Source organism: Notamacropus eugenii, chromosome 3 (assembly GCF_028372415.1).
Source record: "Notamacropus eugenii isolate mMacEug1 chromosome 3, mMacEug1.pri_v2, whole genome shotgun sequence".
Taxonomy (NCBI): Eukaryota; Metazoa; Chordata; class Mammalia; order Diprotodontia; family Macropodidae; genus Notamacropus; species Notamacropus eugenii.
Genome location: NC_092874.1, coordinates 407,786,305 through 407,798,615, shown reverse-complemented (window position 1 = coordinate 407,798,615; position 12,311 = coordinate 407,786,305).

Below are 12,311 nucleotides of genomic sequence, written 5' to 3'. Positions count from 1 at the left end.
AGAGAAAGTGTAGCTTGAGAGTGGTATGCCTAAGTAAAACAAGCCCCGAGAATGTATAAAAATATTTGTGACATCTCTTTTTGAAGTGACAAATATTTATAAACTGAGACTTTGTCCATCAATTGAGAAATGACTGGATAATGATAAATAAATATGACAGAATACTATTGCACTTCAAGACTGAGGAAAGGGATGCTTTCAGAGAATCTTGAAAAGACTTGTACGAACTGATGCAGAGTGTAGAACCAGGAGAATGACTTACACTGTGCCAGTAATATTGTAAAGGCAAGAAACTTGAAAGACTTAAGAATTCCACTTATTGCAGTGAACAACCCACAATTCCAGAAGATTCATGATGAAACCCACTTCCTGACAGAGAGTTGATAAATTCAGAGTGCAAATTGTGACTTTTTTGGAATTGGCCAATAGAGGAATTTGTTTTGCTTCACTGTACATATTTATAACAGTCTTTTTTTCTCTACTGGGGATTAGGGGAGGATGGAAGGAGAGAAGCTAGGTTTCTGTTGAGAGAAACAGTGAAATTTAATTACAAAAAATAAGGTATCTTATAGCAAAAATATCTGCCCTGGAAAGCAGATTGAGGAGAGACAAAGGTGACTCATCACAAAAATGTAATGAATTTTTGGCCATGATGATTTACAAAGAACATTCTTAATATCTAAGAGAGATTGTGACCTGCAGTGGTGGAGGGAGCACCCACACCAAGAGATCAGAGATACATAAGGTATGTATAACATTTATGCATGTATGTATATGTTCATGTATGTCAGCATCATTTCTCATGTTTTAAAGGGATTTATCCATATTTTGGGTTTTGATTTCCATTTTTAATTTTAGTTGTGGCTTTTGAGAGCTGTATGTGTAGTCTGGTAAGCTTGAAATGGATACCACAAAAATTGTAGCTGCTTCTCTAACAGGAGGATAAATATGATCCTAAGGAGACTGGTAACTAAGAAAAAGCCTTTTGGGGGTGGAGGGGAGGAGTGGTGGCAAAGAAAGGAAATGACACATTAGGATTCTCCATTTGGGGCTTCCCTACTGCCCCTTGTGGTGGTGGATAAGAGGTGGTGACAAGGTCAAGAAGAGCACTGCTGGCATTACTACAGAATCCTGAGGAAGTGAAGCCCACCTCCTGAATAACTTTGCTCATTCCTTCATTCAAACATTTTTTTAAATATGTATATATGTTATATTCTGCCACAGAAATGGTTTCAGAGGAGTTTTGAGTCAGAACAAAATCACTTTGCTAGGAGTCCTAGATGGTTTGAGCAAAAGAAAATAAAGTTTTTAAATAGAGCATAAAGATCATTAGAAAGGTAATTCATGAAACTTTCATTTTGCAGATGAAGAAACTGAGGCCTAGAAAAGTCAAATGACTCGCCTCAATTTTCAATACTGATAAACATTAGAACAATACTCATTCAAATTTTTGTATCTCTTCCAAGAAACATTCTCTGATCTCCACATAAATCTCTCCCTCAAACCTCATACATCTCTTGGCTTTGTAAGTCAAGAGATATTATCTATCTATCTCTTATCTATCTATAACAGATAATTATGGCTACCTGTGCTGCTAGCATCAGTCAGTTAATCAACAAACATCAAGCAATGAATATGTTGCAGCCTCTGTGCTAAGTGCTGGGAACACAAAGAAAGTGGGGGGGAATAGTCTCTGTTTACAGTCTAGTTGGGGTGATGACATACAAATATCTATGTACAAATAAGATATACGTAAGATAATTTGGATATAATCAACAGAAGGAAAGCAATAGCATTACATGGGATTTGGAAAGGCTTCCTGTAGAAGTTGGGATTTTAGTTGGATCTTAAAGGAAGCCAGGGAAGTCTCTGAGATGAGGAAGTAGAACATTTCAGGCTTAAGGGCAGTCACTGAAAATGTCTGGAGTCAGGAGATGAGTGGCTTGTTTAAGGAACGGCAAAGAGGCCAGTGCCACTGGATAGAAAAGTGCTTGAAGTAAAAATGATGCATTTAGCTACACCTTTGAATGATTGCTTAGGGTGGATGGAACAATGACAACTAAGTGAGAGAGAATTTCTTGGTGCTCACTTTGCTTTTGTCTTCTACACCAAAGAGAGAGGAAAAGGAGAGAGGAAAAACTGATAATAAGAAATTGACGCCAAAATGAGTAAAGAGATAGTAATAGAGAGGTCCTAGAAGCTATCAACGAATTTAAGCCATCAGACCCAGATGTACCACATCCCAGGATACTGAAATAACTGAAAGATATATTTTCTGAGCTGCTATCAATGATCAGATAGAACAGACGTAATTCAACCTACCCTGTACCTCACGTCCTAAAGACCAAGTGTGTTTGATTTCACTCCTAACTCAGAGATTCTCTGATACCTTTAACATGATGGGGGGGTCTCAGCTCTGCCATTGGCTCAATCCCCTGTCAATGTTATTCCATCAATTGTAGGGGATGCTCCCCTGCATCTATTAACCACTAAAAGATTAGCTCTTACAGAGAAATAGCTACTTGGGAAGGGACAAATACAAATATACAAACAATCTCCCAATCTATTGGATTCATAACCCTCATCCTTCCCCATCCCCTACAATACCTCATTCTCTGGGGAAATGATTAGCTTCATGGCTTAACTTAGTTCCTACAGAGCACAGTTCCAGTTCTAACTACAAAATCCACCTTGGGATAGAGTTCCAGGTACCCTGGCTTCTCAAGACTTTCATGCTGGGCTAGCAGTCTTTATCATCGCATTTGCAATCCAAGATCTAAGGGCACTATGGCATGAACTCCCAAGTCCACGGGGACCAAGTCTGGCATCTGAAAGTGGGGACAAAAAATACAAAAGAGAAATAAATACCTTCCCAAGATTATTTCTTGGAACTAGGATAAAAAAGGGAGAGCAGGAGAAAAAAGTCTTTTTCCTCTCGTTGATTCAGGTCATGACATCCTCACATATGGAAGGAACATGAGAGAGAGAGAGAGAGAGAGAGAGAGAGAGAGAGAGAGAGAGAGAGAGAGAGAGAGAGAGAGAGAGAGAGAGAGAGAAAGAGAGAGAGAGAGAGAGGGAGGGAGGGAGGGAGAGAGACGGAAAAGAGCAAATAACAGTCTCAAAAGTTAAAAAAAAATAACAGACAGCCAAAGGAGGCTACTCCCATCCATATGGTAGGTGAGTCAGAGGTCTCAATAGTAGATAATCTGGACATGTTCTTAAGGTTCCTCATGGGCTTCCATGTTAGGTGAAGTGGACATGCTCTAACAAAACCTACATGGGAAAGGTATAAGAGAGCTCCTGGAACAGAAAAGATCAAATAAAGGGTTTATCATTTTTAAAAAGACGGACAGAATGGAATCTGTAAATAAGAGGCCAAAGAATTTAATATAATATATTATAGGGATGGTCAGTAACCAAAAGGGTAGTGCTAATTTAATTTCATTTTATTTTTATGTTTACTAGAGTGATAGTTAAGGGGGATGCTGTGGATACAATTTCCTTAGATTTTAACAGTGTTTAACAAAGGCTCTTGTGTTATTCTTGTGGATGAGACTGGGCTCCCTATCTCAAGTATCCTCCATATTGTTGCCAAAGCAATTTTTCTAAAAAGCAAGTTTGACAATATCTGATCCTTCCTGAACCTCCACCTCACACATACTCAAACAATGACTCCTTATCCCCTTTAAGATCAAAAATAGGTTCCTATGTTTCAGATTTAAATATCTTCCCACCATGACCCTATCCTACCTTTTTTTATTTTATTGCACATTTCTTCAATGCACTCTACAAACCAGCCTAATTAACCTTCTTGTTCTTCCTTACACATGACACTTCATGTCCTAACTTCCTGCCTTTGCACTGGCTAGCCTTCATGCTGGGAATGCATTCTCTCTTCCCCTTAGTCTCTTTAAATCCCTGCTTTCCTTCAAGATTCAAGCTATGCCACCTTCCATAAAAGCCCTTTTCTAGTATCTGTAGTAATCAAAACTTCGCACCTAAAGTAATCTTATATTTAGAGATAGAAGTAAAGAAAGAAAAAAAAGAAAGGAGATACATCTAGAGAAAAACATCTATCTCTGTCATCCACACATCCATATAATATATACAAACATATGTATATTCTCTCCTCCCAATTAAAATATAAGCTCCCTGATGGACTATTTTACTTTTATCATTGTATCCCTGGAATGTAGTACTGTTACTAGAGCATAGTACATATATACAGAAATGCTTATTTCTAAGAATAATGGATAAGATGCTAGCACAGCTATGAGGTTTCAGAACTGATTGAAGAGACACTCCCACAGAGGAGTCTGGCTATATCAAGGATAGCTTGATGGAAACTTGAAAGGCTTTTTGAGGAGTACTTCAGGGATATTTGATACTGCGAATGTAAGAAAAAAAGAAAATAATTTTCACTGCAAAAAAACACTTGGGAATATTTCTGTCATGTAGGCATGTCCCCCTTATACCTTCTCAGCACTGAGTCCTTAATCAGCCCCCAGTACAAAGACTTTGTTCATTAATGCTGCAAACTCGAGCTCATTATTGGTCATTATGCATCACTGCACATTTTCAAAAGGCCTTGATGTCATATATTCAATAATTTAGAGTTGTAATTTTCATAATAATTGAAACAACTCTCTGGGAAAGGGTGCTCTTTAAACAAGGAAGCTGAGCAACTCTAAAAAGAGAACTCCAAAGATGTTCAGTGCCACATGGCATGGATTTTCTTTGAATGAAACTCAAAATCAGATCATTTTTAATTAAAGTATATATGTAAATATATATGTGTGTGTATACACACATATCAATAACATATACATACATAGATGTGTGTGTGTGCATGTGTATGTGTGTGTGTGTGTGTGTGTGTGTGTGTGTGCGGGTGTAAGATATGCATCAGAGATAGTCCATCTGGCTGGGAAATTTCATAGTGTACTAAAGCTAGAAGGACCCTTGGAGATCACCTAGCTCAACTGATACATCTGGTGAAAAAAAAGAAACAGAGATAGAGTATCCAGGAGATCAAGTAGTCAAACTGTGCCTGAACAAGAATCTTCTCTAGAACGTGCTGGACAAGTAGTGATCCAATCTTTGTTGAAAGCCTCCAATGAATGAAATACCTCTACTGTCTCTCAAGGTTCTAATTTAGATTATTCCAATATTGATGAATTATTCAAAAATCTAAAATATACCACTGTATAACTTCCCTTCATCAGCTTCTTATGCTGTTCTCTAGTCAAGAAAGCTCTGTGTGCTAGGGTGAATTACATCCCCTTCTCTAGGACTCAGTTTCGTCACCTGGTATCAAAGTTCATTGTTGCAACTAACAAAACTGAGAAATGGGTCAGTCAATGCTAAACAGTTTTAGTTAGTTTTCTTAGATTTTTTTGAGGGAAGGCAAAAAATGGAAAGTCTTATGGCTTATCCGAGACAGAAATCTCAGGAATGAAAGAGAATGACAAGGAAATGACATCAGGGCAGCTCAACGAACCCCTCTCACTGAATTGAGGACTGATACCTCCAAACTTAGGCAGCTCATCAACCTCTTCATGCAGGTGCTGGGATAAATACATCCAAAGTGAAACTGGGAAAGGGGAGAGGAGAAGATAAAGTCAGTGATGATTCCAGAGAGCCTTGGGCATGAGCTTCCATCCATGCCCATAATGCCATGTGGGGCAGCTAGGTGGTGTAGTGGATAGAGCACCAGTGCAGGAGTGAGGAGGACTTGAGTTCAAATCTCACCTCAGACACTTGACACTCACTAGCTGTGTGACCTTGGGCAAGTCACTTAACCCCAACTGCCTCATCCTGGGTCATCTCCAGTCATCTTGATGAATATCTGGTCACTGGATTCAGATGGCTCTGGAGGAGAAGTGAGGCTGGTGACCTGCACAGCCCTCCCTCACTCAAAAACAAAGTTAAGTGCAAGTCATGTCACTATTTCTCTGATGGCATGGTCTTCTTCGGCAACAAAGGATGAACACATATAGTGCCATATTTCTTTCATCCCTGTAATACTAAAAAAATGTTCCATTCTTGCAAGGGTACATAGCAGAGTTCCAGTTTGTGAGATGTGAACAGCCTAAGTTTAAGAAAAAAGAAAAAAAAAACAGATTAAGAAAATATATAGGCTGAACTACCTTGTGAAATTAAATAGGCAATTCAATGAGTTAATAGTATATATAAATATATATATAATATATAATATATATATATATATATATATATATATATATATATAGGCACTGTATTCAGATGTACAACAAACTGGACTCAGCACTGATTAGAGGAAATCACAGTGAGTCACATTTGGGAAATTGTGCAATACTTCCTATGATCCCTTCCTATGTGCTTACTGACACAAAAAGTCCATAAAAAAACAATATTCTCCTATCAAAGTTTATCTGACTATGGAACATGGTGTGCCTTGATTTCGGTGATAAAAATAACAAGTGACCCAAAGGAATGGAAAGACCCATACTATTTTTAAGTGAGCATAATAATTTATCAACTAATATTTACATGAAAAAAGTTGATATAAAAAAATCAAGGACAGTTATGGAAATAGGACACTATGGTGAGAATAATGAACAATAAATGGACAGATTTAGTGTTTAACCAATATACAGAAAATATTGCCAGAATCAGAGGAGGCTTGCAGCACATTGGGGTTTCCTTGTGGATTATTTATCAAAAGGCATAGAAGAATCACATTAAATAAGAAGCCATGGCCCAGACCATTAGAGGAAGAATTAACCACACTGATGAAATAGTAGATCTATCAAGCATCATTGTTGAATTTTTATCATGTTAAAGGACCTGTATGAGGCCTTTGGAAGATAAAGATGAAAAGTAATATAATCCCTGTCCTCAAGAAGCTTGTAGTCTACTAGGGTGGATATGATATTCACAGAGGAACATAAGGTCATCCAAAGAGTGTAGGGACAAAGAAGAGATCTAGAAATTGCACTTGGAAGATTTAAGGAAAGTATACCCTTTCAAACATGGGATGGCAGAAATCAAGAGACTTCATGAAAGAAACAACACATTGAAGCTAATGGATTTCAAGAAAGAGAGAAGAAACATACAATTCTCCCGGCATGGGAATTGCCAAAATGAAGACAGTGAAGTAGGACAGGGTAGATAGAGTAGGTCAAGGAACAATTAATAATCTACCTTGCCTAGAATGAAAAGAGATAATGTGGAATGGGAAACAAAAGGGGCCACAAAAGGAGTTTGATATTAGATTGGGAAAGACAATAAATGGGAAAGCAAATTTGTAGTTTATGTTATAGGCAACAGGGGCCTAAGGAGGATAAACAATTGAGAGCAATTTAAGTTCATCCTGATATGTTCTGATCTTAATGAAAAGGATGCCCATATATCCTTGATCTAACAATCTGAAGGTCATAATTGGGGCTGGCTATTATTGGTTTTTGTTCATTTGAAATTGGGATTCCAGAGACTGGCCCATTATCATCTCTTTGGTGTGGTTTTGTCCAATTATCTCTACCCTGATTTTTTTTCATTAAATGTTCATTTTAAAGGAACCTCAAAGGTCATCTCAACCAATTCTTAGCCTCTGGGCCAGGATAAAGTGAAGAATACTAAAAGACAGGTTATACTATTATATGAAAGATATTCTGGGAAGGGGAGGAGGGAAAGAGGAAAAATAGGGCACACTAAAGAAAGCTAATAAGCTCTAAATCAGACCTGCAGCCCACCAAAGGATTTTGGGGACCTGCAAAAAAATGTAGAGGTAAACGTCCACTACACTTTTCTCAGACTGCCCAAAATCCTTTGGCACACCTATGGGATGTAAGTAGCCCACACACTGCAGGTTATGCAGGTCTACTCTAAATTCTCTCTCTATCACATAAGTTATCAAAGGCTCTAAGAATTAGAAAAATGAAATACAATCTGCGAGATACAATCCTTTATGGTTTAAAATTCATAGGAAATCACAATTCATATTTACCAAATTAGTGTCATGTTCTTCATATCTTAAAGACTGGCCTTACCCATAAGGGACTGGACCCACATGATGCTCTCCTAAACTCTCTCCATTCTAAGTGCTGGGCATTAGCATCTTAGGTCTCTTAGGAGGAGTTTATCTATTAGAAAAGGAAAGAAAAACTAACTCTTGAATGCCTCGGCCTTCATCTCCTACAAGAGAACTATGCCAAGTATGTTCTCCAATGCTTAGTGTCTGCCCTGAAATCCCTGTGTATTTGGGGGTATATTTAGTATTTATTTACGTATGTACATTTGTTTTTCTGTAAAAAATAACCAGAAGCTCTTTTTGGTCCAGGGCTATCTCATTTTTTTTGTATTTCCAGAACCTACATAGTAGGTGGTTAATAAGCACTTACTAAATTTAATTAAATTGTGAGCTAAAAGCACACAGAATCTGGATCCAAGAGCATATATGGGAAACAGTCTTGAAGGACTTTCTACTTGCAGCTATATTGGGTGTAGAATATAAGGCCCTTCCTTGAAGCTCAAGAGTTTTTCATTTTCTCTCTTTTTATTCTTATCCTCATGCCATGTCTGGCACATGATGGCTATTAAGAAATGTGTAAATGTAATTGAATTAAGAAAGATCTTTAATTTGCTGAATCTTTCTCTAACAAAGGAAGGAAAACTTGGTAGTCTAGAAAGTCAAGTAGGTGTAGACTTTCTTTCCATTCTCAATTTCAATACAAGACAGTGATGGTCAGCCAGAAATGGAAATCAGTTATTTGCTATAGCAAATTGTTCAGAAAGACATCTAAAGCTCTCACAGATTCTGGAAGTGGATTTCTGAAATTAGCCTGGTAGACAGAGTTAATCCTTTTTTCCTCACATGAAATTTCATTGCTAAGGGGAACTCTCCATAAGAAAACTTCTTTACTACTGCAAATTAGCAATTAGATATCTCTCAAACCTATTTAGTAATTCATGGTAAATTACATTTTTGTCACGGTGAAGGATAATCCTGAGGTAGGCTTTCCAGAATGCCAGACAGACAGACAGCCCAAGCAATTCCATGGCTAATTGTTATGGATTGAGTCAACAATTATCTGGGTAAAACGTCAACAAAGAAATATAAAAAACTAACATTTAAATCAAGGTAGGTATACCAAGAAATCATCATCTCCAAGACAAATGTGAGCAAAAGATTTCAAAATGTAGAAACTTAGAAGGGGAAATTCAAATTATATGGTAACAAGGAAAGGTGCATATTACGTCTACTGTCTAGTGGGCTGTGTGAGCAAGTACTTGCTCAGGCTTTCAGTGAGCGTACAGATGATGCACTTCAATTCCAACCCTTATTGAAATACAAAAGGCAGTTATTCTACCTATCTATATAATAGCCCACAGAATGTTAAGTATAAAAAAAAAAATAGCAGATTGTGACTTGTCCCAGAATAATTTCTTTTTATCCAATTACTATTAAAAGAATGCGAAAGAAACAAGATAAAAACAATTTATTAAGTGCCTTAAGGTTTGCAAGTCATTTGTATACATTAATACTTTTTGACAGATTTCTCTATAAAGATTAAGGAAAAAACACCTCACAATTATGTTTATTAGTTACTCTCAGTATACTTCTTATTCCTATTTAGGCTTAGTATTTCAGTTAAGTTGAAGAGGGCAGGAAGAAAAAGAGTAGTGACCAAGCAAGATCCTTTCTATAGTTGTATGGAGGAGGATTGACTATCATGAGACTGGTTTTCTATGCCATGTATAAAAACAATCTCATTACTTTTATATCTGATAAATTCCTTTGTTTTTAACTTGACTCCCATCTCTCATTCATAGAATCCTATAACCTTGTATTTGGTCTTTGTTTATATAAATAAAAGGCATGCAAAATTTAGTTAAAAATAAAACTTAAAAAAGCAATTTGGTTCCAGCCTGTCTTTCTGAGCATTATTTTCTCTTTACACATTTTACACTATAGTCAAACTTGACTCCATCCTATTGCTTATCCATTGTACTTCATCTCACATCTTTATGTCTTTGTGTAGGCTTTCTTTTATATCTGAAGGGCAGCCCTTCTTTATCAGCACCACTTGCAAACCTTGGATTCCTTTAGGTTTGGATTCAAGTGTTCCCTCCTACCAAAAGTATTTCCTGATTCCCCTCTTTTAATTCCCCCTCTCTCCCCTCAAACTATTCTGTGTCTGTAGACATGGCATTTTTCACAACCACCTGACCCGGACTCAGGAAAATGTAGAAGCTGTTTTGTTTCCATATGACCTAGCACAACGCTTTGCATATGACAGATGCCTAATAAATGTGTAATCAACAGTGTAGCATCCTCCAAAGCAGATCTGACATTTGAGTCCAGCCCCCAAGAGGAATGCTTTTCTTTCTTTGTGATGCCTCCACCTGGCATAATCTTTACAAACATTGTATAATTCTTTACAAATATTGCCCCAAATGTGGCTAACAGTAACCTTAAGTACTCAAGATAATAAGTTCTTATTAGATACAAAAGCTTTTATTTTACCCCACAGAAAATGCAGCAGATATAAAGAAATCTCAGATCTATGGTCTTGAGACATGTGCCCAGAAATCTGTGATCAAGCATGTATAGCTCCATTTGCTCTTGTCATGATAGTGATTACTGACTTTTTGGTAGAAAAAAAAGAATATACTTGTAGAGATATTCCTTCAAACATACGCCTTCTATGTTATGTTCTGTCCTGTCCTCAGAAAATGCAAAAATTAAAAACACACAAAAAATCAGCTGATGTTTTTTTAGACCTACAGTGGTGTAGCTCTTTCACATTTGTTTTCTGGAACTCCATCTAGTCAGTCATCTTAAAGGCAACCCAATGACTGAAAATCACCAATTAATAATCATTGCTGTCCTCCAAGTATGACACAGAGGAGTACATGCATATTCTTCCCCATAGATGAAGAAAGATGCCCAATCTGATTACAAGGAATCCCCCCGGTCAATGGTTCTCCCCTCCTCACCCCAACCCTTACAAATGCATGCTGGAATGAATTTACAGTTGGGCAGTAGGAATCATCTAATTCAACATTCCCATTCCCTATTGTGTAAAGGAGATAATTGAATCCCTAGGAGATGAAATGGCTTACTTAAAATCACACAGGTGACGTATACATTGTGGATGCTGAATTCAAATCTTCTGGCTCCAAATCCAATGTTATTCCTCCTGTTCTATGACTCATTCTTGTTCCTCTAGAGATTTACGACATTAACAGTTGCTTTTTTTTTTTTTTTTTTTTTTGGTCTCAATTGCCTTAACTACAAAATGAGACCAGTATCAGTATTGTGTTTAAAAATGGAATCCACCACAGACTGCCTTTTATCCTCTAAATCTGAGTGTCTGTATTATGTGCCCTCTTCAAAGGCAAGGACCATATTATTTTTCCATGTTTGTATCCCTGGCACCTTGCTCAGTGCTTTGCACATATATGAGAGACACAATAATTTTTTTTTAATTGGATGAAATTTGTCAGGAAAGAAAAGCAACGAATCAATGATGATAAATCACATTTGAAAAAGAAATGTTTTGATTATAGAGTGCTCTATCACAAAGAGGCTTCTGAATTTGGAATTTTCTCCTACTGTTGACAGTGAATGACAGGATCTTACTCCAGCACAGGCAGGACTATGTTGGGTCTGGAACACTCAACCCATGCTTGCTACCAGACAGGTCAACTATTTCAGTGCCCACCCATGTCTGATTTCAGCTTTGCTTTTCATCTTTTAAAGGTAGTTCTAATATCACCAGTGTTTTCTTTCCCAGTTGTCCTGGTAACTTTGTATGTTGTGCTATATATTAGCATATGGAAAGGTCATGACTAATGAGGAGAATTCCAAAAAGAAGTAAGGATAAACTAAGGTCAATGGAAAGTTATTATTGCCCTGACATTTGAAGAAACACGTGAAATTAATTCAGGTACAGGATTCATGAAGTTCATGTCCTTCTACCCCTTGTAAAAAATAGTTGGTTGTTTGTATTTGTAAGCTTTGGAATAAAACTGATACATAAAATGCATCCAGAAAAGAAACCAGCATAGTTGAAAAATAGGAGTACACATATATCTATAAGGAACTTTTGAGGTCAGCAAGTCCAACCCGCTATTTTTTACAGATGAGGATGATTGAGGCCCATAATGCCACACAGCTAGAGCTGGGAATATACCTCAGGTATTCTGACACCATTGTTTGTTCCACCATACTACCTGCCTCCTCTCAATTAATCTAAAGGAGAAGACAGCCCTTGTTGACTCAGCCGTCAGTAAAGAGTTGGTTCCAAAAGTTTTAGGAGTGAATT